At 46.9% G+C, this 26,568-nt stretch overlaps 1 protein-coding gene across 1 annotated transcript in view; it reads right to left on the bottom strand.

The window, feature by feature from the left end:
• Positions 1-26,568, bottom strand: part of LOC138292914 (complement C3-like) — a 2,405,892-nt gene that overhangs the window by 1,647,287 nt on the left and 732,037 nt on the right. The window lies entirely within an intron of this gene.

Genomic DNA, 26,568 nt, shown 5'->3' with positions numbered 1-26,568 from the left:
TATGACTCTGTTAGTGCACTGCAAGCCTGCTATCCAGGCCCCAGTGCCTGTCCTCTCTCCCTAAATTGTTATGTCAAATTGGTGATAACCTGATTGACAAAACTTTGCCCCCTTATAAGGTCCTAGTAAATGGTACCCAGGGTACCTAGGGCATAGGCGGCAAAATGGTCCCCAGGGCGGCAGCATTAGTTTGTGCCACCCTGGGTGACCCTCCCAAAGTATTGGTGGCGGGTCTGCCATTGCAAACTGTCATAGCAGTGCAAACTGCTTGAGTTCAACTGTGCCCCTACCAAGGGGGCACAGTCCCATGTACTGCCTTATATGTATACCAGACACCCCAAAGGCAGGCCTCCGCAACCCAGGACACAGGGTGCACTACATTTAAGTTGCAAACATAAAAATACAAGCTTCTATGTCTCTACAGCACCTTTCCAATAAAGTACACTATAAGTGCAGGTCTGTCCACAGGACAACATACAGCGTAAGCCCTTGTTGCCCAGGGCTGCTAGCTCCATTATGGTACCACCTAGATATGTTGAGTTTGGTGTCAAACAACTTGCCTTCTCTCCCCCAACATGAATTTCATGTTGAGGGACAGCTGACATGCACCCAGATGTCACACTAGAGGTTGCCCATCTGTTTGCCACATTCCTTTGTGCTCTGGCTAAGCCGCCTGTGCTTTTCCCCACTTGTGTTGCCACCTAGATAGAGTCCTGATTTCCTGCCAGGCAGCCTGGGCACTCCCAGAAGTCAGAACAAAGGGCTGAGGCAGGAAGGAGGTCACACTTCCTGCCCCTCCGCAGGGCTGGTGAATAGGACCATCAGGGCGGTGAGCTTCGAAGGCTTCATGGCCACTGACAGCCATCAGTGCTGTTCTCCAGTGAGGAAACAACCCTCCCCCTGCCCCAGGCACATTTGCTCATGGACAGGTGGGAAATTAGGTATGCAGGACTGTGCACACCCCCAGCAGGCTGGCCACACTTCTAAGGTGGGTAGTCTGGTCTGTGCACTAAATTCTATACTCTGCCATCTTAGGAGTAGCAGAATAGAGGGTTCTGGGTATTTGAAGGTGACCTGTCCCACAAGATGTGGTCACCTCAGGATTAGCTGTAGACACTAGCTGCCCATTGGCCACTAGTCCCCACACCCCTAAATCCCATAAATCCAGGATTTAAGGGATACCTCTGACAGCAGAACCTCAGATCTGATCAACCAACTTCAAAGAAGGACCAGAAGAAACTCTACATCACTGACAACCGAACTCTGCCCACTGCTCCAAAGCAAAAGAGGGGCACTCTGGTCCTGAGGCAACAGGCTGGAAACTGCATCATTGACCTTCATCCTTGGCTGAAACTCGTCACTCCCAACCAGAAGTACATCTGTGGAAGACCGAAGCATCTTCATTCTCCCCAGGACTGGTGGCACCAGTCCCCTGCAAATTGCAGGTAAAAATGTCTACATAATCTGAAGTTTTGGCAGTCATCAGGCCCGCAGTGGGATTGTCCCAAACCAGGTGGTCCACTGTATATTGGGAGTCATAGTCCAGCCTCCCTCGGAACCCAGTAGCTTCCCAAAATTACCCTTACCACTGCTAAGGCTTATTGACTGCCAGTCCGGTAACTAACCCCTTCAGGTGCAGGGCACAGCATGCAGCCTGCATCTAACATCTGCAACCCAGCCACAGATAAGATTTTACCTCTCCTTGTCAGCATTGTTTTGCCACTGCTAAAAATCAGCCCCTGTAAGAGCCCCGTTCAGCACCACGTACAGCCAGGGCAACTCTGCAGCCAGCCACCATGGACCTGGTAGGAGCGAACTGACTGTTGTGGCCTAATCCCAGGGCTCGCACCACCTGACCCTTGCAAGGGCTTCCCACAGCTTGACCTCCAAATGGCTATTTTCCTCCAGTGGCATCCCTGCAGTTGACTTCCAAGCGAGTCCCATTCAGCACCATGGGCAGCCAGAACCACTCTGAACCCAGACCCCACGGGACAGGTAAAACTGCTCTAGAGTCGTGATCTGGTCACAGGGACTGCACTAGCTTAACACCCCCAAGGGTGACATGAAACTCGATCTTTAAGTACCTTCTTACTATATATGAAATTTTCCTATTGACGTCAATGCAACATTTAAATGCCATTTTTGCAGTAATTGTCCATTCTTTCTAAATAAGATATCCAGAATCTATACTTTTTCATTTTGGTATCTGAATTTATATAAACATAAGCTCTATTTTCATAGATTGGTGTCGGATTTCTTTTGAGTCGTGTCAATGACTTATTGTCCATGTTTGTGCTGTGAAATGCTTAACACATGTTCCTCTAAGTTAGACCTGGGCGGAGTTTGCGGAGTGGCCAAAAAACTCTGCCACGCTAGGCGGAGTTCACCAATCAGCAGAGTGCATTAGGTCATGCCATTCACGCTGATTTTTAGCGCCGGGTGTTTGTCCGTGCAAACGGCACCTCGTGCATCGCATGAGGGCGCTGCTTCTTTTCTGCCACTCGAGTAGATTTTCCACTCGAGAGGCAACTTCCTCAACATGAACAGAATATTTCTCAAAGCGGGCGGCAGCAACCATCTGTGACCGCCCGCACTGAGAAATCTCGCGGGGGTACTGATATTCCTCACTCGCGCTTGCTCACTTAATGTTGGCAAGCGCGAACGAGGGATAAACTCCGCTCCGCTGAGTTTTTCGGAACACCATGCTCTAAGAGGAGAGCAGAGTAGGAAAAACACCAAGTGGAGAGCAGAGTTTACTGCCCACCCCTACTCTACGTAAAGCCTGACTACTCTTTGCCACACTACCAGGACTGAGTTAAGGATCTACTGTTGTGAATCAAAGGACCATCTCTGTGATTTGAGAGTATTACATAGTGAGGACTAACCCCCAAACCACACAATACTCCACTTTCCTACCATTGTGGAGCAGAAAAACCAAGGATAAAGCAATCCTTAACAGCTAGAGAATTAGGAATGGGTTGTAATTGGCTGCACCAAATATATGGAGTCCAGAGAGCATTAAGCAATTTGTCCAGAAGGCCTTTAAAAGGACGTACCCGGTACAAAGTCCTGTTTACGATACATATGTATGTCCCAGATCTTGATGGTGGCAGAAGCCCCTTTTGACATAAATGAACGTGTCACTGTCTTGCAGGGATTACAACAGTTATGTGATGAAAACTCAGCTGCACATGTCGCCACCTTGGGAATGAGGGATTTGACAATAACATCCACCGGCTGCATTCCTAAAGTTGGAGATCTAGTGGGTGAAAAAATTGCTGTTAAGCAGGAATTTGGCCTATCATATAGAGTACTGGTTTCAGGCATGGGAGTACACAGTACCACAACTGTCATTTTACTGCCGCTTCCTGGTTCCAAAGAAAATCGTTTAATTTCAATTGACAATGTCAAGTAACACCATGTGGCCAGTCCTGCGCAGTAGACCACAAGGACTCCTGGGTAGTTCCCATACCACTATCACTGCCAATCAGGATGTACCTCTACAAACACTCAGCAATGATGAGAAAGATACTTCCCCGAGCTTGGAAAGGGTGGAAAATTATCTTCCCTTAATTCCTGTCACCACTTCATCGATAAGAAATGTCCAAGATTCTGAATTATACTATTCAAATTCAACACAAACAGATGGAATAGTTTACTATGAACCACCAAGGGATACATTTCCCAGTTCTCTTTCACCTGCACCTACACCTGCTCCAGTTTTTGCACGAATTGCTTCTGGTTACCTTGCCGAGATCACTGATTAATTTTCAAACTATTGAACATCATCTGCAGCACCTGTATCAAAAGCATGTAGGCTCTACATGTGGCTTAAACATAACTATTTGATTTGTCCATGGTGCGATCTGTCAATACTTCTGACTTAGCTTGCCTTTCTGCTTTGGATTGGGTTTGTGATCATTTTCTTCTTGCGGATACATGGTCATTACCTTCCAGAACTCTCTGCTGTTGAACTGTTGGATGAGGTTCCTTGTGAACATTAAAGCTGTTCCAATTCTCGATGGGATTGTTAGGGATAAAGTACCATTCAATATCTTTGGCCCTACAGAAATGATTACAATTCCATATGTATTCAAAGAATCTATGAATTATATCATAACACCAGGGGTTGTTCTGACTGGGATGTGAAAACAGTTGATTCTATGCTTTCTGAGCTTGAATTTTATACTGTATTTAAAAGTGAAGATGTTTGAATGACAATTGCAAATTATGGGGATTTGTTTTGCTACCATGATTACAGACAGTTGTTCCTGCATAAAGCCAGTACCCTAAGAACAGTTTATAATTACACACAATGAGAACATTGTCCGCCTCCACCAGTGAGGAGTTCAAAAACATATGTAGAAAAGTTTTCATTATTTGCTGGGCATGATGTTAAAAATACTGAGTCTTACTGAGAATTTTGTTAACTGACACAAAATAGATATATTCTGATTCCTTTGTTTCCCAGATAGCTATAGAAGGCTATGATTATTTGTTGAAGTCAATTGACTTAAACACTGCATGGGAAACTAGAGATTGACGAATACAGGGTAGGGAAACTTTATTTAGAGCATGCCTTATTTCAATACAAATTATATTTCTCATTAAAACTGTACAAAAAACAAGTTGCTTAGGATTGGCAAGAATTAAGGAATTAAATGGGCCTAGTATCCGGTCGCCGCCTAAATTTGCTAATTGGCAAAAGATTTTAAATGTCACTGAGGGGCTGCTCAATGGGTGGCTTCAGAACAGCACCTTTAATTCAACACTTTCAGGTTCCAACAGGTGGTTATTGTGGGAAATGGACACCAATGGTTGTAATGCCTGTTTTGTCAACTCCACATGGGGTTTTAGAGTGAGCAGACATGATCCTCATTAAGTCGCCACAGAACACTCTGGTATTGTCACACATATGGCATGGGTAAACTATGTGCACAATGGTTAAAATCTTCCATATTAAGAGCGGTTAAAGAACACCCTAACATTCCTGTCTGAAGATGCAGACTTGCAAGATTTCTTGTGAAGTCCCAGGAAACCACGCTCAAAAAGTTTCTTATATGCAATATATAATGAAATTTGGGAGCTTTCCCAAAAGGAGGATGCAGCCTAGTTAAGGCATCGATCAGAAAAATTTCTGGAAAACTCTGGCCGTTTTGGATAATGATATGAACACATTGTCCAACTGCATTTACATACTAAACAACATTGTGTCATCTGTAATTGACATCATTCAAAATGGCATGCCACTTTTACATCATGGGCAGAGTCAACTTAGGTCCATTATGCAGCTACTTTGGACGTTACAAATTCTTAGAAGTGGCTGCGTGCCCTGGCAGCACATTAACTCCAGGAAGTTATTTGCTTAATTTTATTTGACACTGAAACAAGAGATAATAGCTAAGAAAGTAGTAACTTATGTCATGCTTAACATCGATAAGTTACAAAAGTTCCTTTTTACTGTGGCGGAAATTCCCTCAAGAGTGTGATTAATACACGGAATAATTAATCTGCCCATCTCAACTTTTCTTTTTGTTTGTGTTTCAAACACTTTTCAATAGACAGATTTGAGCGGTTAGGAAACAGTTACATCGAAGAGGTGTGGGAGCTACCCTTTTCATTCAAATCTTTAATGGTGTGAAAGAGGTCTTTCTTAGCGGTAGTGAATGCAAGACTTCTGCAAGCCATTCGATGATTTGAAAACATCTCTCCATGCATGGAGGTTGTAATGCTTCAGTAGCGAATTGAGGGGTATATTTACAAGCCCCTAATGCTGCCTTATTGTCATTTTGTTTATACTAAGGTGGCACTAACCAGTTCCCCACTCTGCGCCATAATTACAAAGTGGCAGAATGCAAGCATTGTACCACTTTGTAACCCCTTGCATCACATTATACCTGCACCAGGTATAATGTATGCAAAGGGGGCGTTCCCCCGCAGGCAGGCCTAAAAAAATGGTGCAGTGAAATTTGCAAGATGTCGCTGCGCCATTCTAGCGTCATTTTTTAATACCTGCTCAAGGGAAGAATTAAAGTTACACTATTACATTAGCCTATGGGCCTCCCTCTGCTTTGCTAGACTAGCACCAAAGTTTTTGGTGCTAGTCCAGCAAAGCACCACAATAGCATCAAAAACTTTTCAAGCTATTGTCCTAATGTGCGCCATGGTGCGCTATATTGTAAATACAGTGCTACCATGGTGTTCTTGGGGGGGCTCAGAGTCGATGCATGAGTTCCCTGTAAATATTCCCTTTAGCTTGTTATCTGAAGGGTATTCCCATTCCTTTGATTCACCCAGTGTTCCAAGTGCCCCCGAATGGAAGTTGTGTGATGCTGAGTGAAGGCTGCTGTGATATGAGGGCCGGCAATGCCTACATGGTTCCGGTCACTCAGATTGTGACTTGCTGTGGAGATGTGCTTACCTCCCGCGAGAGTCAAAAGTAGCAAACATATGGCCTCATATTGCTACTTCTAATGTAAATTTTGACAGGCTGAGAAGACTGAAGGCGTTTTTGTTTAAAAAACATGTGGTGCTTACATCCGCCTGCAAGATCTATGACCTCCAAGTAGCAAGGTCGTCCACAGAGATATAGGGGGTCATTCTGACCCTGGCGGCCGGTGACCGCCAGGGTCACCGACCACGGGAGCACCACCAACAGGCTGGCGGTGCTCCCGAGGGCATTCTGACCGCGGCGGTTCAGCCGCGGTCAGAAAGGGTAAACCGGCGGTCTCCCGCCGGTTTACCGCTGCCCCAGTGAATCCTCCATGGCGGCGGAGCGCGCTCCGCCACCATGAGGATTCAGACACCCCCTACTGCCATCCTGTTCATGGCGGGAAACCCGCCATGAACAGGATGGCGGTAGGGGGTGCCGCGGGGCCCCTGGGGGCCCCTGTATTGCCCATGCCAATGGCATGGGCACTGCAGGGGCCCCCGTAAGAGGGCCCCAAAAAGTATTTCAGTGTCTGCTTTGCAGACACTGAAATACACGACGGGTGCAACTGCACCCGTCGCACCCCTGCAACTACGCCGGCTCAATTCTGAGCCGGCGTCCTCGTTGCAGGGGCATTTCCTCTGGGCCAGTGGGCGCTCTTTTGGAGAGCGCCCGCCGGCCCAGAGGAAATGTTTGAATGGCCGCCGCGGTCTTTTGACCGCGGTGCGGTCATTTGGCGGCGGTACCTTGGCGGACGGCCTCCGCCGTCCGCCAAGGTTAAAATCACCCCCATAGTCCCTATTAAATACCAACTTTCCAAAACATTTCAGTAAACTGATTTGTCGCATCTTTAATATGTCCAACACTGCTGGGATTATGCACTTTTTTAAGACCGTTGGTTCCGGTTTTGTTACCACTTTTCAAACCGTCTTTGGAGTTATACCTTCAGCTATTCACTCACTATTTTCAGGATTCTCAAGAAGTTTGGCGTTAATTGGCGGCATTCTGCTGTTGCTGTTTTTCATTTGTAATGGCTGCTCTATCACACAAAAGAGAAATGATAGAACTTCCACCAGCCTTACTGTGTCGTGAAAGCATGATGCAGTACATTTGAGCAGCACTCCAAGAAGAATTGGAGTTGAACTGGTCACTGTCATTCAGACCGGTCCTCAGTTTTGTACAGCCCATCTTCTGATGTTTGTGGTGCCCATTTGAACATGTGCCAGAAATGTGTCTTGCTTTGCAGCACGTACATTCTTTGGAAGCAAGTGTTCTAGATGAGGGTTCATTGCTAGTCTTGCTCATTGGGATTGCGGCTGCTGCGGAATGCTTCCTATGAACTGCCCTTAGTGGATCTAGTGGGTCCTGGTGCTCTAACACCTGGCACTGCACAGCATGCTGCCTCCTCAGCCAGGCCTATGGCTAAGGTGCCGGAACATCTGTGCTCCCTTTGTTTTCCTACTAATGAGCAGGTTAACTTATCGCCTGTGAGAGTGAGATCTTTCCTGGATTCCATCACTATTGAAAATGTTGGTGATTTTCTGTGGGATCACAATTATTGTGGATTTGACATTTGGTCTTAATTTGAATTTATTTTTGTTCAAGTTCTAAATTGACCATTAGATTTAGCCTGTCTTCAGCTTGTCCTGCTTGGCAACATGGCCATTGTATCTCTTTTTATGTATAGTTTACCCTGCTTTTATATAGTAGTTTCGGAGTAGTGATTTATCATAGGCTTTTAGGTTGGACCCTACACTATTGTGCGGACAATGGGAAGATTGTCATGGGGTCATTTTAGCAGTTTGCCTGAACACACAATTTTAGCCTGCAGCCTGTGCCCTTTTACCTAGTTTATTTCATGTGTTCATTTTTATAATTTTAGCATGGCTTCATTTTAACCAGGATCTTTTATTATTTTTATGAGCTGTCTTTCCATGCACGAATTGTTATCAGTTCCTTTGCACAACATTTCATCTTGTGCCTCTGCTCAAGGTTGTACATGATAACCTACCAAGTATTGCCTGTCAAAGAGTACAAACTCAACCTTACATAGAAAGGCACATTATCACCAGTTCTTAGAAAACAACACATTTTATTATAAAAACATTGCATGACAAAATAAGGTTAGAGGGGACATTGCATCTTGCACTTCACCATGTCATCGCAGCTCTGCTGAACTTGGACTTGATGCTTCGGCCACTTGGGAGGACTACAAGCAGATCACATGCAAATCACTGCTTATTATCCAGGCATGGGGCTGGGGCTTTCTTCTAGAGACTAGTGCAGGCAGACAAAGGGCTATCACTGCCAATCTCTCATGTATAAGCTAGAAGTGTGGGTAGGGATTTAGATTCACTAGTGTAACAGGATGTTGGGACTTCTTATTTGTTTCACGCTCTTGGTCACCATAATAACTGCACTTTGTTTTTTTTTTCCTAATGATCCCAGCTCATGCTTTTTTTTTTAACATAGAATGCAGTTAATTCAATAAAATATACTGAAAACTCTCCTGCATTTCTCTGTCTGTCATTGCATGTATGAGACTTATGTAACTGAGAAAAAGGGGTAAAATCTGTTCTACCACAACTTCCCTGAGAAGTCACAGTGTCATGTGTCAGGTTGCCTCAAATCACCTTTACTTCCTGGGTCAAGGTGAGGTGCTGCTAGCTAGCCAAAAGGGCTAGGCGGACAGCTGACAGATGGTGTGGGATCGACTCAGTTGCCTACATGCGGTGGTGCTGCGCCCAAAATCAGCAGTTTTACCACCATGATAAGAAGCCTACACCAAGATAAGCAGCCAGTAATCTATATGTGACCATGCGCTGTGTGCGGTTGTGATGCTGGAGCCCTCATTTCTAGTCACGTGCATCAGACACCAGACACTGGTCATGCAATTGGCGCACATGAGTATGTGGAGCTGCGCCGCTGCTTTGGGACTTGGGTGTCTAGAGGTGACAGAGTGGTCCACCTCGCTGTCAAGAGCACCTTAAAGTCACCCCCCATATGACAGCTCATGGGCCCATGCTGACAACCAATCGCCACACCTCAGTGAAGAATTCCCGGCTGTCAGTGTTGGGATCGTATATTGAAGCTAGGATGACTGAGTGTCTGTGGAGTGTGCCGGAAAGGAGGACGTACCTCCCTCATCACATACGACCTGACACAGCTGCCAGGGCAAGACTTTACACAGAACTATGGCTGTTCCCCTGGAGTGGTTAGAGTATAATGAGACATGGGTCTCAGCGCTTTAACCCACGCACGACCGGGAGACACTGGTCAAGGTCAAATGAAGTTTCTAGAGAAAGCTAATGTTGATGCTATGGCTATTGAGGTAGGGGTGTTTCAGCCTCGCCTTTCTTTTGTCATTTAGCCCACAAACGTTCCAAGTCAAACATCTGGTGTTAGTCATCATGCTGTGGGGGAAAGGCGGCAAGGCAAGATACAGTGGGGCCATAGCTGCATGGGGTGGTAGTGTGGGGTTGTGCCGTGCCCGGGAAGGGACGGAGGAGTAGGAGACTGACCAATAGAAACTAATAAGCAGACCCTTCCCCCCTTCAAACCCCAAATATATTTGAGAATACCCACCTCACTCCCTCCCAACTCCCATTCCAAAAACCATCAAACATAATGGGAATCCTCCCTGGAAGTGTCAGAGAGTTAGGCGTAACCCCCTCCTCAGTCCCCCCAGTTAGGAACAACTGGGTGGCAGCAGCACCAGGTGTGAGGTCAGCTGTAACTCACTGAGAAGATAGTCAACCTTAGAGTAAAACAAGGGGTCATGTGAAAGGTGACCTTCCAAATGCAAAAAAGGGGCACATGGCTGAGCAGTCACAGCTTCAGTTTGTCGAAGGAGTCAGTGCGCTTGCTTGGGGGTCAGTGCGCATGCGCAGTTGCGTGCAGCTATAGTCACTGTTGCTGAGATGGCTGTCATTGTGGTGCTGTGGGGATGCCGGACTTGTCGCCTTCTGGGACGCAATGTATTTGTAAAACGTTTATGCGGACTTGACATCAGTAAATTACTGAGGCTTCCCATCTTTGAAAATGTGCAGCTTGGCAGGATAGAGTAGTGTGTATGGAATGTCTACTTCCTCGATAAATATTTTGGCTGGCAGGAATTCCTGGGGGGCAGCTTGCACTGCCAGCACAAAATGAGGGTAAAAGGAGACTGCATTTCCCTGATATTGGACAGAACAGCACCTGTAATTGAGGCGTAGGGCCAAATTGGAAGTAACAAATGTGATTCTGGGCCCCCCCCAGCTGGGAAGAAACAGCTTTGGTGGTGTTCAAATGCTGTAGAGGAAATTTCCTGTAGGGTAGTGAGAGGAATTAGGGAACTATCAAGGGCTCCTTGTGGCCTACTATTCAGTACCGGCCACATGATGTAATTTGACGTATTCAATGAAGACTCAACGATTGTCTTCAGATTCAGCAAGCAGAGGCAATTACAGTACTTGTACCTTGTATGCCTAGGACACAGGAGAATGGTATGCTGGCCTGAACTCCTTCTTCACCATGACCTTATTTCTGATGAGGTCCCCGATGTGTGGAATCCAGCCGGAAGGCTCTGGTTTCTCCTTAATTCCAGCAGAGGCAGACATCTTCAAATGGTTGCTTGTGTGCGAGTCACAGAAGTGTTGCAAATCCTATAAGACAGCACAATGATCATTTACGTCAAAGGGTGTGGCAGCCACCCCATTGTCTAGACCATCAAGATCTGGAACACACATATCTAACACACATATCTATGCCAAAGAGGACCTGGTATGGAGTCCACTCTCCCCAGAGATCGTTTTGGGGGATTATTGAGTGCATCTTGGACCCCATAAATGTGGTGGATCTAACTGCATTCTGAGTCTAAAACCCTAGCTGCTCAGGAATGCTTTAAGTCGCAGTTCATTCTTTCCACAGAGTTGCCCTCAGGCCTGTACAGTGAAGAATAATGCGCCTGTACCCATTATGAAGCCATGGAGTCCCTGTATGCTTTGGAAGCAAAAGCGGGGCCCTGGTCCGAGTGGAAAATAGCATACAAATGTCCCAATAAAGGCTTCCAGATCTTTAATGACAGTTCGATCATAAATCGAACATTTTGGCCATACCCAGAGGAATCTAGAGCAAGAATCAACTGCAAGATGGATAAACTTAAATGCACCACCCATTTAAGAGAACCAGCATGGTCCAAATAAATGCAGCTGAAAGGTTTGCTTGAAATGAACAGTTATGTCAGCGGTGGGCATGCTACAAAGGACATATTTCTTGACCTCTGTGTATAAGTCATGCCACTAATAATGCTGCTGTAGCAACCAAATTATAACCGTAACACAAGCATAAGCAGAAGCTACCCCTTCATGAGAAGCTTTTGCTAAAGCTACCAGGTGGTGTAAGCTGGGAATCAGCTGATCACCAACTCCAGGGAGTGTAACACAGGGTATATTAGGTTCACTTAAATGGTAGGCATATTTATATGGAAAGCCCTTAGGTAAGGGTGTGCCGCTGCTTATAGCACTTACGACTGCCAGTATATCTTCATCGATGCTTGTTTGTGAATGTGTAATCGCAGCTACGGTAGCCGTCACAATTGCCGATTTGGCCACTTCATCTGCCAACAAATTCCCTACAACATGTGTTCACACACGTTGATGATCCAATGTATGTACAACATGAGTCTGTGCCAACCTGTCTTTAAGGTCCGCCACCTCCACCCAAAGCATCTTATGCTTGATTGTGTTACCTTTAGAGTCTTTGAAAACATTCTGCTGCCAATAATGTAAATTGTCATTAAAAGACTGAACAGAATAATACAAATCAAACACTATGAATATGGGGAACTCAAGATCCTTCTTTTCTAGTGCAAAATCAGAGCTTTTAAATCAGTTTACTTGGCACTACAGTTCCCTAGGCATAGTGTGTAGGTTTTCTGGGATTGGAATTTACTATTTAACATTACATAATGAACCGATGCGCACGCAACCAAATACTGGTCCTCAGTCTCTATAGCAGGTTGAGCTGAACCATCAGGGTAAACTATAAATTTATACTGTTCAAGAGACAAAATATCAGTGGGCATGGGGTAAACATGCGCATTTCACAAAAATTCCTGTGTCTGTAAGATGGGTCAAAGAAAAAAGCCCCCATTATGACTTTGGCGGTCAACTGACCGACAAGCTGGTGATGTCAGTAGTACTGCCGCCTTGTTGGCATTGAAAACCACCATATTTTGACCACAGCAGTGATCTATTTCATATACAGCTAATGCACCACCTGAACTGCCAGAGCGGTCCGGCCACCGACCACAGCTGTCGCCATCTTCAGCCCGAAGGAACAACATTTACCACCCAACATATTACAACATGGCAGACTACCACCACGAAAAGCCTGGCGGAAATGAACCATATAAAAAGAGACACTCACCTCCAGGGACACAGAGGAGTCTGCGGCCGCCTTGGAACCCGAACTGGAAGTCCTGCCGATGCTGTACCATGTGATGGGAGTCCAGGAGCTGCGACGTCGATGGTGAGTACAGCCTCCTAGTACACAAGGGAGGGAAGGGAAAGTGACACACCCACATGCACAACACACACCATACACACATACCACACACATGGAGAACAATCCGCTGAAAAGTACAACAATAACATAAGCCAGAAGAAAAGAAAGCCAGGACGAATACCTGTGATTCAACCACTGTATTCTGTTGGGAATAGCGCCCACACCAAAACAGGACCTATATACAAAGGGCCAATGGCCAGTCCAATTATCCATGGTAACGCAAAGAAATAGACCCAACTTGACTCCTGACAGCCCAAGTGACTCCACTGAGAAGGGACATCAATGTAGAAGGCAGGCAACTCAGGGGGCGAGGTTGGGGTTTCTTCTTCGAAGGGGGAGTCTTTGAACTTATGTTTGGGAGGGGAGGCTCTTGCTCCTCTGTTTAGGGGGTGGGAGATTAGGCCTGGAGCGGGGTGGGAGTGGCTGCCCTGTGCTCCGTAGTGGGAGGTTTTTTAGCAGGGAGTGACATTTGTAAACCTAGGGGGGCCATGGGAGGACTGGGAGCTTGAGGGACTAGTCTAAGGGAGCGGGCCTTACGTTTAGGGACAGCACGGAGTGGGACAGGAGTAGGGAAGAGGTCAAGGCGGGAAAGGAAAAGTTTGTCAGGTACAGTGGGGCAGAGTGTGGGAGGAGGTTTGGGAGTGGAGGTAGAGGGAGTGGTTGTAGGAGGTGTAGGTGTGCTGGACTGAGTTGTGAGTGCATGTAAAGTATGCATGTGTGAGGTGAATGGCTGTTGAGTGTCTGAGTGAGAGCATTGATGTGTTTTGGGAGGAGGGAGAGGAGATAGGGAGGTTAGAGGACAAACAGTTTGTGTGAATGTATTTTTGGGTTGTGTCTGCAAATAAAGTGGATTTGCTGCATGTGGATATGATGGTGGCAGTGGTGACTGCACATGTGGTGAATGGGGTGATAGTCTGCGTGTCTGCTGTTGTGGTGACTGGGCAAGGCTGAACAGGTGGCAGGATCTGGGACTGAGGATGCAGTGCTTGCAGGTGTGAGTGCTGATGTGACTGTGAGGGAGGACGTGGAGGGGGAAACAGTGGAGACAGTGGAGGCAGTTGCTGCTGTTGTGTGAGCTACTGTGTGTATGCTTATGGTGTGATCTGTGGTGCTTGTGCTTGTCTTTGCGAGTCCTGTCTGCTGTTTCGGGTATGTGCTTTGGTGATTGTGTGCTTGAGTGGGGGGAGAGGGCTCTGGGACTGGGTACAGGTAGTTGGAGGGGGGACGGAAGAACTAGGGACACTGGCTGCCATCAAAGAGGAGGCCAGAGCCTGAAACAATCTCTGTAGGCCAGCCAAGCCACCATGAATGCCCTCCAGGTAGGCATTGCATTGCTGCATCGGGGATGCCAGCCCCTGGATGGATCTCAGGAGGTCAATAGCCCCCTCATTGAGGGCAGCAGGGCTGAGGCACCTGCTTAGAAGAAGGGCAACTGGGTGGGGGGGCTACTGGGAGGGTGGATCTGGAACAGGGGGTGGCGGAAGATGACGATGCTGGGGTGGTCCCAAAGGGGTCCGCCACCACCAGGAAGCTCCCATCGGAGGAGGATTCAGAGTCAGTTGTTATAGCTCCTGTCCCCCCCAAGGTGCTCCCGTCTTCTGCCAACCCACTGGTCCCCTCGACATCGGTGGACACTGCCTCCTGGGTCCCGTGGACAGCAGCTCCCCACCCGCCGGTGGCCCTGCTCCTTCACCATATGATGCTAATGCATACAAGGACAGGAGAAGAAAAGGATGGAGGGTGCGGGAGAAAGAAAGGGAGCACATGGTCAATAACAGCAATAACAGCACATATGGCATACACACCGCAATGACTCACTGGTAATTTCACTATGCAGTAACAACCACAATACCACACCATTGCCTGGGAACAAGAGCTGAAATGAACTCTGCAGACACAATAATCTGCACACCTACTGAGACTCACTAATCCATGTCTGCCTGTTGACAAAGGCACAGCTACATTGCTCTGACAAAGTGACTGCACAACGTACAATTGCCAGGTCACACCACCTAGGCAGTGGACATCAGAGCATCACTCCAACACTGGTGAGTCAGGATGTAGGCCCTTACTGAAGCTGGAATACCAGCAAATGACCAATACCAATTGTACACACCACTCACCATAGCTATGCAGAACTTGACAACATAACGTGCAAGGGCATACTGAGGCATACACTGACTATTACCATGCAGCCAAAGACCATGTCAGGCATCAGGAAAGAAATGTACACAGTGTGAACTCACCGCCTTGTGGCTGCTGTGCTGCCGTCAAGCACCCATCCAACTCTGGGTTGCCACTGCCAGTATGCGGGCCATTAGGGAGGGTCAGGGTCCAACGGACACCCCTCCCTCGTTGGGAGGATGTCCCCAGCTGGGCCTCCGTTGTCTTCCGGGCCCAGCATCGCAGATCCTCCCACTTCTTTCCGCAATGGGTGCTCTGCCAGCTATGGACCCCCAGGGTCCACACGTCCTTGACGATGGCACAACATAATCCTTTCTTATGATGGGTGCTGACCTGCATAGGAAACACAGATAGAATGACACCATTAACTACACACTACATTCTGTTACAGAAATGGACTACATATACTGCATTGATCCCCAAATCATCTTACACATCACTCATACCTCTGTGTGCATATTGCATGCAGGAAACAACATTCCTTGAAGGACACACTGCATGCACACACATACATCTACATCCAGCCATGTGGCATCCAAAATACCTAAAAGGCGCTCACCTGTTGATCTGGAAGCCCATACAACTGTCCATACAAGGTTAGGGCCCCATACCCGACCCCCTATTACACAGGCCATTGTGGGTTCCAGACACAGGACACAGCAGCTTATGCAGTGGAGGTCTTGATTGGGTGAAGTCATGAGACAAGTGACATGGGCATCTGAAAATGACAGTCATGTTGGTGCCGGTAATCACTGTCACTGCCGACGGTGCTCATCACTGGCCCCTGTGCTCCATAGACTGTAATGTTAACAAATGAGGAGTTGCACGGTGGTTCAGACCGCCCTCCGCCATGAGGACAAATGCCCACGGAGTGAGGTCACTTCCACCTGTCCTCTGCATGCAGGGCAGGCGGGTTCCATTTCCTGATGATAGTAGTCAATTAAATGTGCATCATAGGCACAGATGGTACACATCAAGGCAATTCCAACACGTCTAGATTTTAGGTTTGGTGGGAGACTCTGGCTCTTCCATGAGAGCTCATACCAGGGCACTGCTTGTAGAAGAGTAGTTGACAAAACATGTAAAATGTGATGGTACAAATCAAGTCTCACGACTTTGACTACATCTGTGAGGCAGTATGGCAAATGAATGATAATGAATGGTTTCAGAGGTCTGTTTGCATGTAGAGTGCACCAGAGCAGATTCCAATCATTGGTTGCCTGAAATGTATGAGACAGCTCTGTTTACTGTGATGTTGTGTGTCTATCCTTCCTGCTATCACACACTTGTGATGTTTGGTTTGTTTAGATACCAAGCAGGAATGCACCGGTATACAGACTCCTAGTCGACTTGGCTACATTGGAGGAACACCATATAATTCTCACCTATTGCCTGGATAGGGTCACGATCATTGAACTGTGTGCGCAATTGGAGTCAGATCTCATTCCTGCTCTTCAAAGTCCTACTGCAATACATCCTACAGTACAGGTGCTGTCAGTGCTCCACTTCCTGGCCAGTGGATCACTTCAGGTGACAGTGGGCTTGGCTGCAGAGATGTTACAGCCAATGTTTTCTAAAGTGCTGAGTAGTGGTTTGACTTCCTTGCTGAAACACATCAGCAGCTATACTGTATCTCATTCCCCCAAAGTGATTATTTGCTCACTGTTAAGGCTGCTTTCTATACAATGGGACACATTCCTCATGTGATTGGGGCCATTAATGGGACCTACATTGCTTTGGTCTCTCCCAGGATAAATGAGCAGGTGTCCGAAATATGTTATGTTATTGAGACTTATATAGCGCCAGCTACCCGGAGGCTTCGTAGCGCTGATCAGTTTGAAAGAAATAGGATGAATTACCATTCTAAAAATGTGCAGATTATGTGCCTTACTGATCAGTATATTTCCCACGTTACTGCCAACTTTCCAGGATCTGTGCATGATGTCTACGTAATGAGAAACAGCAGTGTCCCAAAGATAATGGCACAACTAGAGAGAGAGTCTGGCTCATTGGTGCGCATGATGTTTTACACAATGTATGTCACTATATGTCACCTGGAGGTGTCCTCTGTGCTATTGTACTCAAGTAATGTGTGTTTCTCAATATTTCCAGGTGACTCCGGCTACCCAAACCTATCCTGGCTGTTGACACCAATGAGGAATACAAGGACAGTGAATCAATACAATTAGGCACATGGACGGACTGGAAGAATCATTTAAAGAACATTTGAGCTACTGAAAGCCAGGTTCAGGTGCCTCCATATTTCTGGTGGATCCCTACTCTCCTTCCCTGGAAAGGTCTGCCAGATACTGGTGGCCTGCTGCATGCTTCAAAATTTGCCCCTCAGACAGCATGTGCCATTCATGCAGGAGGAAGGGGGAGACAATGCACCTGTGACAGCAGAGGACACCAAAGACAGGGATGAAGATGAGGAGGATGTGGACAACAGGACACATTTGATACTCCAGTGCTTCCAATGACACTCAGGTAAGACTGTAGTTCTGTTCACACCACCATTTCAATGAAGGGCTATGTGGCAGCTATGATGTACCAAGCACAAATGTGTGCATTCTGTAACCTGACACTGTTCCATCTGTGGTTAGTCGTGCCAGTGGTAAAATGCTTGTGAAAAAGCTTATTCTGCCTATGCAATGTATTAGCAGCTTTGCAGTTTCAAATACATGCCCACGTCAAACTGTGTCCTCATTCCATACAGTACTTAGCATTTGTTGCTGGGAATGTTGTGTGAGTTACAATGTGCTTACACAACTGCTCTGTGACTTCATTGTCCCTGACAGTTTGGCCTGGACTAGGTGTTCCAGAGGAGGGATTGGCATGCTGACAATACGGCATAGCTAAAACTGTGTTATCTTGTCTGTGGCCCTTACATACGTTGCTTCTCTTCACTTCTGGTGTTTGGAGTTAATTGCATTGCAACATTTTGAGTTAATGTGAACCGACTAATGTAGGCTGTTATGTTACTGGGGCTCATGTTGCTTTACGTCTTTTAACTTCTCCTTTGAATGCCACTAATGGTTTCCCTTTTTACATATGTTGGTGTGGTCCCTACTGTGAACTCATGTAATGCCTACAGACTGCTTTCATACAGTTTGGTGGATGTGACTTGTGGCATGCTGTTACACTGGTAATGTGTACCCCAAACTGACAGTACATTTAATGGATTCACATAATACATTACATTTGCACAGGATAATAGAGGCCAAGTTATTGCATACTGGTGAAGTAAAAGCACAAATCCTTCATGTTGTGTTTAAGTTTGTTTATTGAAATGACGAAAAGGAAGGGACGGTGCAATAGAGTGGGGTGATGGTGGATGAAATCCTCAGTGTTGTGGCCCCAGTTACTACAGGTCCAGTATTCATGGGACCATAAGGTGAAGGAGCAATGGCAGTTCAAAGTAAACAAGGTGTCTCAGTGGCACGCAAGGGAGACATGTAGGAGAGGCTCACTTCCTGGCAGTGGTTTGAGCCTTGGCTACAGTCTCTGGTGGATGTCTGGCTCACAGGGAACATTTGAGGGGTGGTTTGTCTGCTTCAGAGGGAGAGGTGCTAGTGGTCTGTGAGTACTGTGCCAGGTCCTCCTGTCCATTAACTGCAGCAGATGTGGAGGGCTGGTCAGTCCACTGGCTAGTGGAAGGGGCCCGCTGGTGTGTTGTGTACTCACGCATGATGGTAGCCATATCACTGAGCACCCCTGCAATGGAGGCCATGGTGGCATTGAAGGCTTGCAACTGATGCAGGACCTCCTGGTGGTGTTCCTCCTGCAGCCTCTGGTTGTCTGGTTGTAGATGGTAAGTACCTGGCACATCCTGTCCTGGGATTTCTGGTATGCTCCCAGGACATGTGACAGTGCCACCTTGGCAGTCGATTCCCTGGCTTGGCCCACCCTTTGGCACACAGATATCCTCCCACTGGCCCTGGCCCCCTGTGCCTGTGTCCCCTGAACTGTGTGCACACTCCCACTGACACCAGGACCTTCTTTGTCTTGCCTGTGAGCTGTTGACTCGGGTCTCTGTACATGTGGGCACGCCGTTGATTGACGTATCCTGGGGACTAATTTTTGGGGACAATGGGTGGCTGCTGTGGTAGTGGGGGTGCTCTGAGGTGGACTGGGTGTTTCCTGTGGTGTCTGACTGACCAGTGGTACCAGATTGGCAAGGGAGATCTTCCAGTTCCAGACATCTAGAGTGGCTGTCATCACTGGGGCCTTCTTCTGGTGGAGTACTGGGTTGACATGGCACATGCTGCCAACTGACATTGGCTGGGGTACCTGTGGACATGTATGATATTTGGGAATTTAATTCTCAGATACATATTCAGCATTTATGGGTTTCCCTATGGGATGGGTCTGTTTTTTTCCAGCTTTGGTTTGTATATGGTGATGCATTGTGGGATTGGTAGTGTTTAATGCGGACCATGCATTTTTCATTTGTGTGAATGATGACCTTGGAGAGGTGTGTTTGAAGTGGGTAGGGCATGCAGGGGAAAATTGTTGAGGGTGGTCATGGGGTGGTTCTCTGTTTGGGATGGAGTGGGTTGAATGGAGATATGGTGAGAGGGAGACATGCCATGCAGGTGTACATGGTTGTGGAGAAGCAATGGTGACTTACCAGTGTCCAGCCCTCCAGTGATTCCAGTGAGGCCCTTGGGATGCAGAATAGTCTTCATAACGGGAATGTGGTACCTGGATGCCATTGCACGCACCTTCCCCCGTAGGTGGTACCACCTCTTTCTAATGTCGTCCCTTGTGCGTGGATAGGTTCCCACAGAGTTCACATTGTCCACAATTCTCCGCCATAGCTCCATCTTCCTGGCAATAGATATCTGCTGGACCTGTGCACTGAACAGCTGTGGCTCTACCCTAACGATTTAGCGTACCATGACCCACAACTCCTCATCAGTGCACCAGGGGTTCCTTTGTGGGGACATGCCAAATGTGTAGTGGGTGTAGTGTGTGTTGTGCAGAGGATGGAATGTTTGGTGGTGGTGCAGGTTGTGTGAGTATGTGGGATGCTGTGTAGTAGTGATTGAGGGCAGTGTTGTGTGTGTTTGGTGTAGAGGTATGATGTGTGGTGTGTGATGTGTGAAGGGTGTATAGGTGGCTGTGATTTGTGTGTGCAGTTCTGGAGATGTGTGGGCTGGCAACATGTGTAAGAATTTTTGAGATTGCAAAGAATTGTGGGTTGTGTGGGGTGTGGTATATAGTGCTGTTGGTTGGTGTGTACGGTCTATGTATGTGTGTCAGGTGTGGGTTTTCAATGTGGCCAATGTTGGCTTCTGTTGTTGTGGAGTGGCAAGATCGACCATGGTGGTCCGCACCGCCAATGGGTAAGCGCAGCAGAGTGACCACTGTGGTTAATAGTGGGTCATGATTTGGAGGGCAGTGTAAGAGGCTGGTCTGGTTTGTAGTGGGTACCTCTGGTACTACTGGGTCCAGTTATCCCTTATTAGTGTAGTGTAGGTACTGTTTAGAAACCAGGCTCTTTAGAGGTAGCTGTGGATGAGCAGCCAAGTCTTACCTAGGAGACATGCATAGCTCATGCAGTACCATAGTAGTCACACAGTACTCACACACATTAAAGAAAATACTCAGTGTTACAAATATAAAGGGACTTTATGTTGGTGATACAAATACCAAAAATACCACAGAGACTATACTCCCTTATGAGGTAAGTAATACACAAATTATATACACTAGTATGCAGAAATAGGCATAAAACAGTTAGAAAACAATGCAATTAGTGAAAATCACAATGGATAGAAATGGGCCCTGGGGTGGAATACAAGCCATATACTAAGAAAGTGGAATGCGAATGTTGGTTCCAAGGCAAGTATAGTGTGTAGAGGGGAGCTGGGAGTACTAGAAAACCCCAAACGTAAGTACTAGAACCCACCCCAGTGCCCACGAAAACAGGTGTAAAACACAGTAACTTTCCCAGAACACACACAGAAACGAAAAACAGGATTATGCAAGAACCAGACGAGACTGAAGACACCAACAGTGGATTCCTGGACCTGAGGACCTGAGGACCTGTGAAAGAAGGGGACCAAGTCGAGGAAGCACATAAGAGTCCAGGGAGAACAGGAGCCCCTGCTGACCCAGATGAAGGCGCAAAAGAAGAACTACCGGTGAGGTAGAACAGTCAGTATTACACCCAAGAAGACGGAGTCGGGTTCCTGGTTGGTGCAAGTGATGTGCCATGCCGGATGGAGGATTGCAGTCTGGAGTTTGCCAACAAGCCTTGGCACATGTAAAGCTCGCTGTTAGCAGAAAATGGTGCTGCCCCGGACCAGGAAGGACCAGATGGACTCTACCCAGAAGGGGAGTTGAATGGGGCTCTCAGCAACTCAGAGAGATCACAGAAGACCAGGTAGCATGCACGGTAGTCCCACAGCAAGGGGACAAAGGAAGGTGCAAAAGAGGCCAACGCAGCACTACGACAGGGGCTCCAACACCACCGGAGAACCACTCAGGAAGCTGTGCGTCACAGATTAGAGTGCTGGGGGATGGAGCTGCAAGACGCACAAATAACTTTGTGTAAGGATGCAAACAAGCCTTGACAATTGCAAAAAACGCAGTGCATGGGTGTACTGTCTTGCGTGGTGAGGCAAGCTCTTACTTCCACCAAAGTTGGACAGTAGGAAGTCAGGACCATCGGGACCCCTTCAGCCTACCACCCATGATGCAGGATCCACACAGCTCAGCAGGAGAGGGGATCCACTCAGCTGGTCATTGTTGCACTCCTTCTCCCCCAGGGAGATTCCTTCGTTCTTCTGGTGCAGGCTGAAGACAGGCTGTCCTCAGAGGATGCACAACTGAGAAACAGTTGCTGGCAGGAACTGAAGATACAATGTTGCAGAAGGAGTCTTGCTTCTTTGTTGCAGTTTGTAGAGTTCTTGGAGGGTCCAGATGCAGTTTCTTCAGTGAGAAGTCGAAATGGAGGATGTAGAGGATTCCTGCTGGAGTACTGCAACCTGAATCTGAAGAACCACTCAAAGGAGAGACCCAAAATAGCCCTGAAAGGGGGATTGGTCAGCTAACCAGGTAAGCACCTATAAGAGGAGGGCTCTGATGTCACCTGCTGGCACTGGCCACTCAGGTGCTCCCAGAGTTCCCTGCCAATATTTAATTTAAGATTGCAAAGCACAGGGACCCTCTGGAGGAGCATAGAGCACCACTCCTAGGGTGGCAATAGATAGGGGAGTGGTCACCCCCCTTTCCTTTGTCCAGTTTCATGCCAGAGCAGGGACTGAGGTCCCCGACCCAATGTAGACTGAACTATGCAAGGAGGGTACCAAATGTGCCCTTCAAAGCATTTTCAGTGACTTGGGGAGGCTACCCCTCCCAAGCCTGTAACACCTATTTCCAAAGGGAGAGGGTGTAACCCCCACCTCTCCCAAAGGAAATCCTTTGTTCTGCCTTCCTGGGCTTGAGCTTGTCAAGCACAAGGAGGGCAGAACCCTGTCTGTGAGGTGGCAGCAGCTGGAGCTGCCTGGAAAACCTCAGAAGGCTGTAATGACAGTACTGGGGGTCCTCAAAGGAGACCCCAGTGTGCAAGCGATCATACAAACAATCCTTGCAAAAGCATGAGGGTATGATTCCTACATGTTTGATGCCAAACACGCCTATGTTCAAAGTTACCATTATGTAGCTGGATATAGGTAGTGACCTATGTTCAGTACAAGCATAAAATGACATTCACGTACTCACGAAGTCTGGGAAAATGGTCCAGGAGGTCGTGGGGGCACCTCTGCTAGTGCAGGGGTGCCCTCACACACAGGTACTTTGCACCCTGCCCTCAGGGATGGAGGGCCTGCTATAGGTGTGACTTATAAGTGACCTGGTGCAGTGTAAATGGCAGTGAAAGGGTGCATACAACTTTTCACGCAGGCTGCAATGGCATTCCCGCAGAAGCCCTTGCATGGGCTCCCTATAGGTAGGTGGCAAAATGTATGCTGCAGCCCATACAGATCTGCTGGAACCCCAATGCCCTGGGTACCTAGGTATAATATACTAGGGACTTATAAGGGGGCACCAGTATGCTAATTGTGGATGAAATACTGTGTTAACAGTATTCAACAACAATTTTAAAAGGAGAGAGCATAACTCCTGGGGTCCTGATTAACAGGATCCCACTAGACATAGTCAAGCACACTGATATCAGTCAGAAAATGGGGTTAACCATGCCAAGAAAGAGGGTATTTTCCTACAAGCGGTTTGTTGTAAGCATGGCGGGGAGGTTCATGGAGCTGACTCTCTCCTGCCTTCGTTGGCTCTGGCGGTTTTGCTTTTGTGACTCATGATATGGCAGGCGGATTGCTGCTTCTGTGGCGGTCTTTGGTAAAGGCCGCCAAAGTCATAATGAGGGCCAAAGTCTACCAAATTCTACATCTATGGCTGTAAAGGGTGTTGCCCACTGAATCAATTTAAGATGCAGGGTTTTAGCATTTAGAACGTTAGCTTTTGGGACACCCTCTAAGGTTGGAATTGGTATAACGACAATTATGCTCTTTCCCTGTGCAAGAGACCATTCTTTTAGGATGGTCATTTGCACGGCAGTCAGAATTTTCAAAGTGGAAGCAAAAAATCAATTCCACACTGGAATATAAATGCGATTTATATGCAATCAGCACTGTTGAACCCTTGTTGAAGGAAATGTAAGTGAACCCAATTGCACCCACAATTATGTGGAAGAAAAGGTTTGTAGCGTTGACACATGTATGTAAATGTCACGTAGCAAGTAAGTCAGATTGTAGTGATCTGAGTAAGTTGTCAGTTGTCTAATGTGAACTAGAAAAGTATGGATGTATCAGTTCATACAATGGTTTTATGAGTTGAGCATAGTCAGGAATATATGTCCTGCCGAAATTAAGGAAACCCTTAACTGATGGTGGTTTCTGAAGAGTATTAGGTGGTTGTAGTAGTGCACACTTCTTTAGGAACTGAGGGGAAAGGATTTTGCCTTTGATTGTGAGTTCACATCCTAAGAATATTAGACTGAAAAGGCAACATTTCTTTGAATTAATTTGTTGCCAATGGCAGCAAACCGCAAAAAAGTGTGTGTCCAACTCATCATCTGTTAGACAGATATTATCTACATAAGACAATGTGTCTAGGCCAATATCATAAAGAATTGACAATGTAAGGGCAGCAAACAGTCCTGGACTGTTCTTGTACCCCATGGCCAGGCATGCAAAGTGATGTGAAAAGCCAAGCGGTGAGAAGACATTTAAGTTCCTATTCTCTGTTGCTAAATTTTGACTGGAAAAAACTGTATTTTCTATGGACAATATTAATAAGAGCAGTGCTCTGTGTGTTTTGTATGTATTTTGTATTGCAAACGTGTGTGAATGACTTTTGAAGTGTCCTTAGTTCTATGTGAATTATCGGGTTTCAAAACAGGAAAAAGTGGATTGTTCATGTGGAAGATACAGGATTCAGTCACTCCCTGGTACTCTAACTGAGATAGGATATCCCTAATTGGTGGCTTTGCATCCCATTTAATAGGATATTGTGGTTGCACGTGCGGCTGGACCTTAAGGGTAGGATATTCGAAGATAAGCCTTCATCCCAGCTTCCATGACTGAGGTATAATGCTGGGGCTTGTGCAAGAGCACATTTCGCTGCATAAGCGTGTTTAATTTACTCTGGAACAAGAGCAGAAAAAGAAGGAAGGATTACTATTTCACCCTGCAGGGAAGAACGAACAAACTCTGGGGGCCAATTGACCTCCGCTAAGAAAATGTCAGAGGATGTTAAATTGTCCCAAAAAATTACACAATAGTGCGTAGAATGCTCAATTTGAATGTCTATAGAGCTGATTGGGAGGGACAACTCGCCTATCCATGGTTTCAACTTTCACATATTGATCAGTTAGTTTCATTGTGGTGACCTCTGTCGCACTGTTGAGGCGAGTCACAGTCCATGTCCTGTTCAGGAGAAGGGTTCTCAGGATTTGGGGCATGCTTCGCGGTTATAGGCACAACCTTTTTTTTCTGAAGCCTGGGTTTTTAATGAGGTTTCTCCTCCCGTTTGATCTTCATGTCAAATGAACATTGTGAGCCCTTTTTCAGTACATGCTCCTCCTGTGTGCAATCAGACCTTCCTCCTCTCTCATGCTTTCTATCAGACGAGTCATGGAAGGAACGAGAAGGATAAGTATCAGCGTCCTGATTTAGCCTTTCCTTTAGGTTTATTTTTGTCCCATTGTTTTTTTACAAACTCCAGGTTGTGTTTGGCGGTGTCCTTGCTTGCCCTCGGTTTTCCAAGTTGTGGTTTAGGTGGTCTCGCCCCTAAATTATTGTGACCGAGTGAAGTATAAACTTCAGCTATAATGGTCTGTAGCTCACGTTCCCAATCAGCAGCAACAACCGTGGTGAGCCTCTGACGTATAGCCAGAGCTGCAGCTTCAACTTTTAAGTTCAATAGAATAATCTCAGAAACAACAGGAAAATGTCCCTTTAATTTCATACCCAAATCCAGAGCTGGGCTGGCCCCATACTCATCCTGCACTTGCTTCAGGATTTCCAGTAACACCACCAAAAATGGTATGCCACGACTTAGACAAAGACAGCTGCAAAGACTGTTCTCCATGTGTTACAGTCCGTTATCTGGAGTACCATCCCATGTGGTAAACACATAGGGCCTCATTACGAATTTGGCGGTCCATGGACTGCCATAGCTGTGTCGGCAGCGGTCGTACCGCCATATTATGAATCATGCTAGCCTATGGAGTAAAGACCGCTGCTGTCCTGATGCACTGCGAGGCAGCACAGATCACCATGGTTACAAAGCTGCACAAGCAGGACTGCGCAGCCTGTGTTTCCACCGGATACAATATGAGGTTGCACACTACCAATGTGACTGTGGCGATCCAACCTCCACATCTCCGCAAGCATAAACGGGGACTATAAAGAGAGACACTCACCTACAGGTAGCCTTACACGTCCGGTGCCCCCATAGATACCATCACATTCTGCTGCTGATGATGATGAAGGTGCACAAAATCAATGCTGCAGTGGGCGCAACTGACCGTAAATACACACACATACTTGTGTCATTAACCGTAGCAATAGATCATTGCGCCTTCATCTACATGATATGGGGGTCACGCTACTGGCACAAAGTACCCGTCTCATTGTGTCCGGGGTCGGAATTACATACAAAGAAGGACACATGCACAGTCACAGTATGACCCCTTTGGGCAGGTCACTCACACTGCACCAGAACACTACATGGAAACACACGTCCACTTATGCCAGGCACAGGTACAGTGAAGTGTGCACAACATTGTCTCACACAACACACTAACATCACATCTACCAATACAACTCACACTCTTACATTGCACACATGCTATGGACTGTCGTCACATATAACACACATAT

This window comes from Pleurodeles waltl, chromosome 4_2 (genome assembly GCF_031143425.1).
Source record: "Pleurodeles waltl isolate 20211129_DDA chromosome 4_2, aPleWal1.hap1.20221129, whole genome shotgun sequence".
NCBI classification, from domain to species: domain Eukaryota; kingdom Metazoa; phylum Chordata; class Amphibia; order Caudata; family Salamandridae; genus Pleurodeles; species Pleurodeles waltl.
The sequence above is the reverse complement of the archived record's forward strand: the minus strand, read 5'-3'. Positions and strand labels throughout refer to the sequence as shown.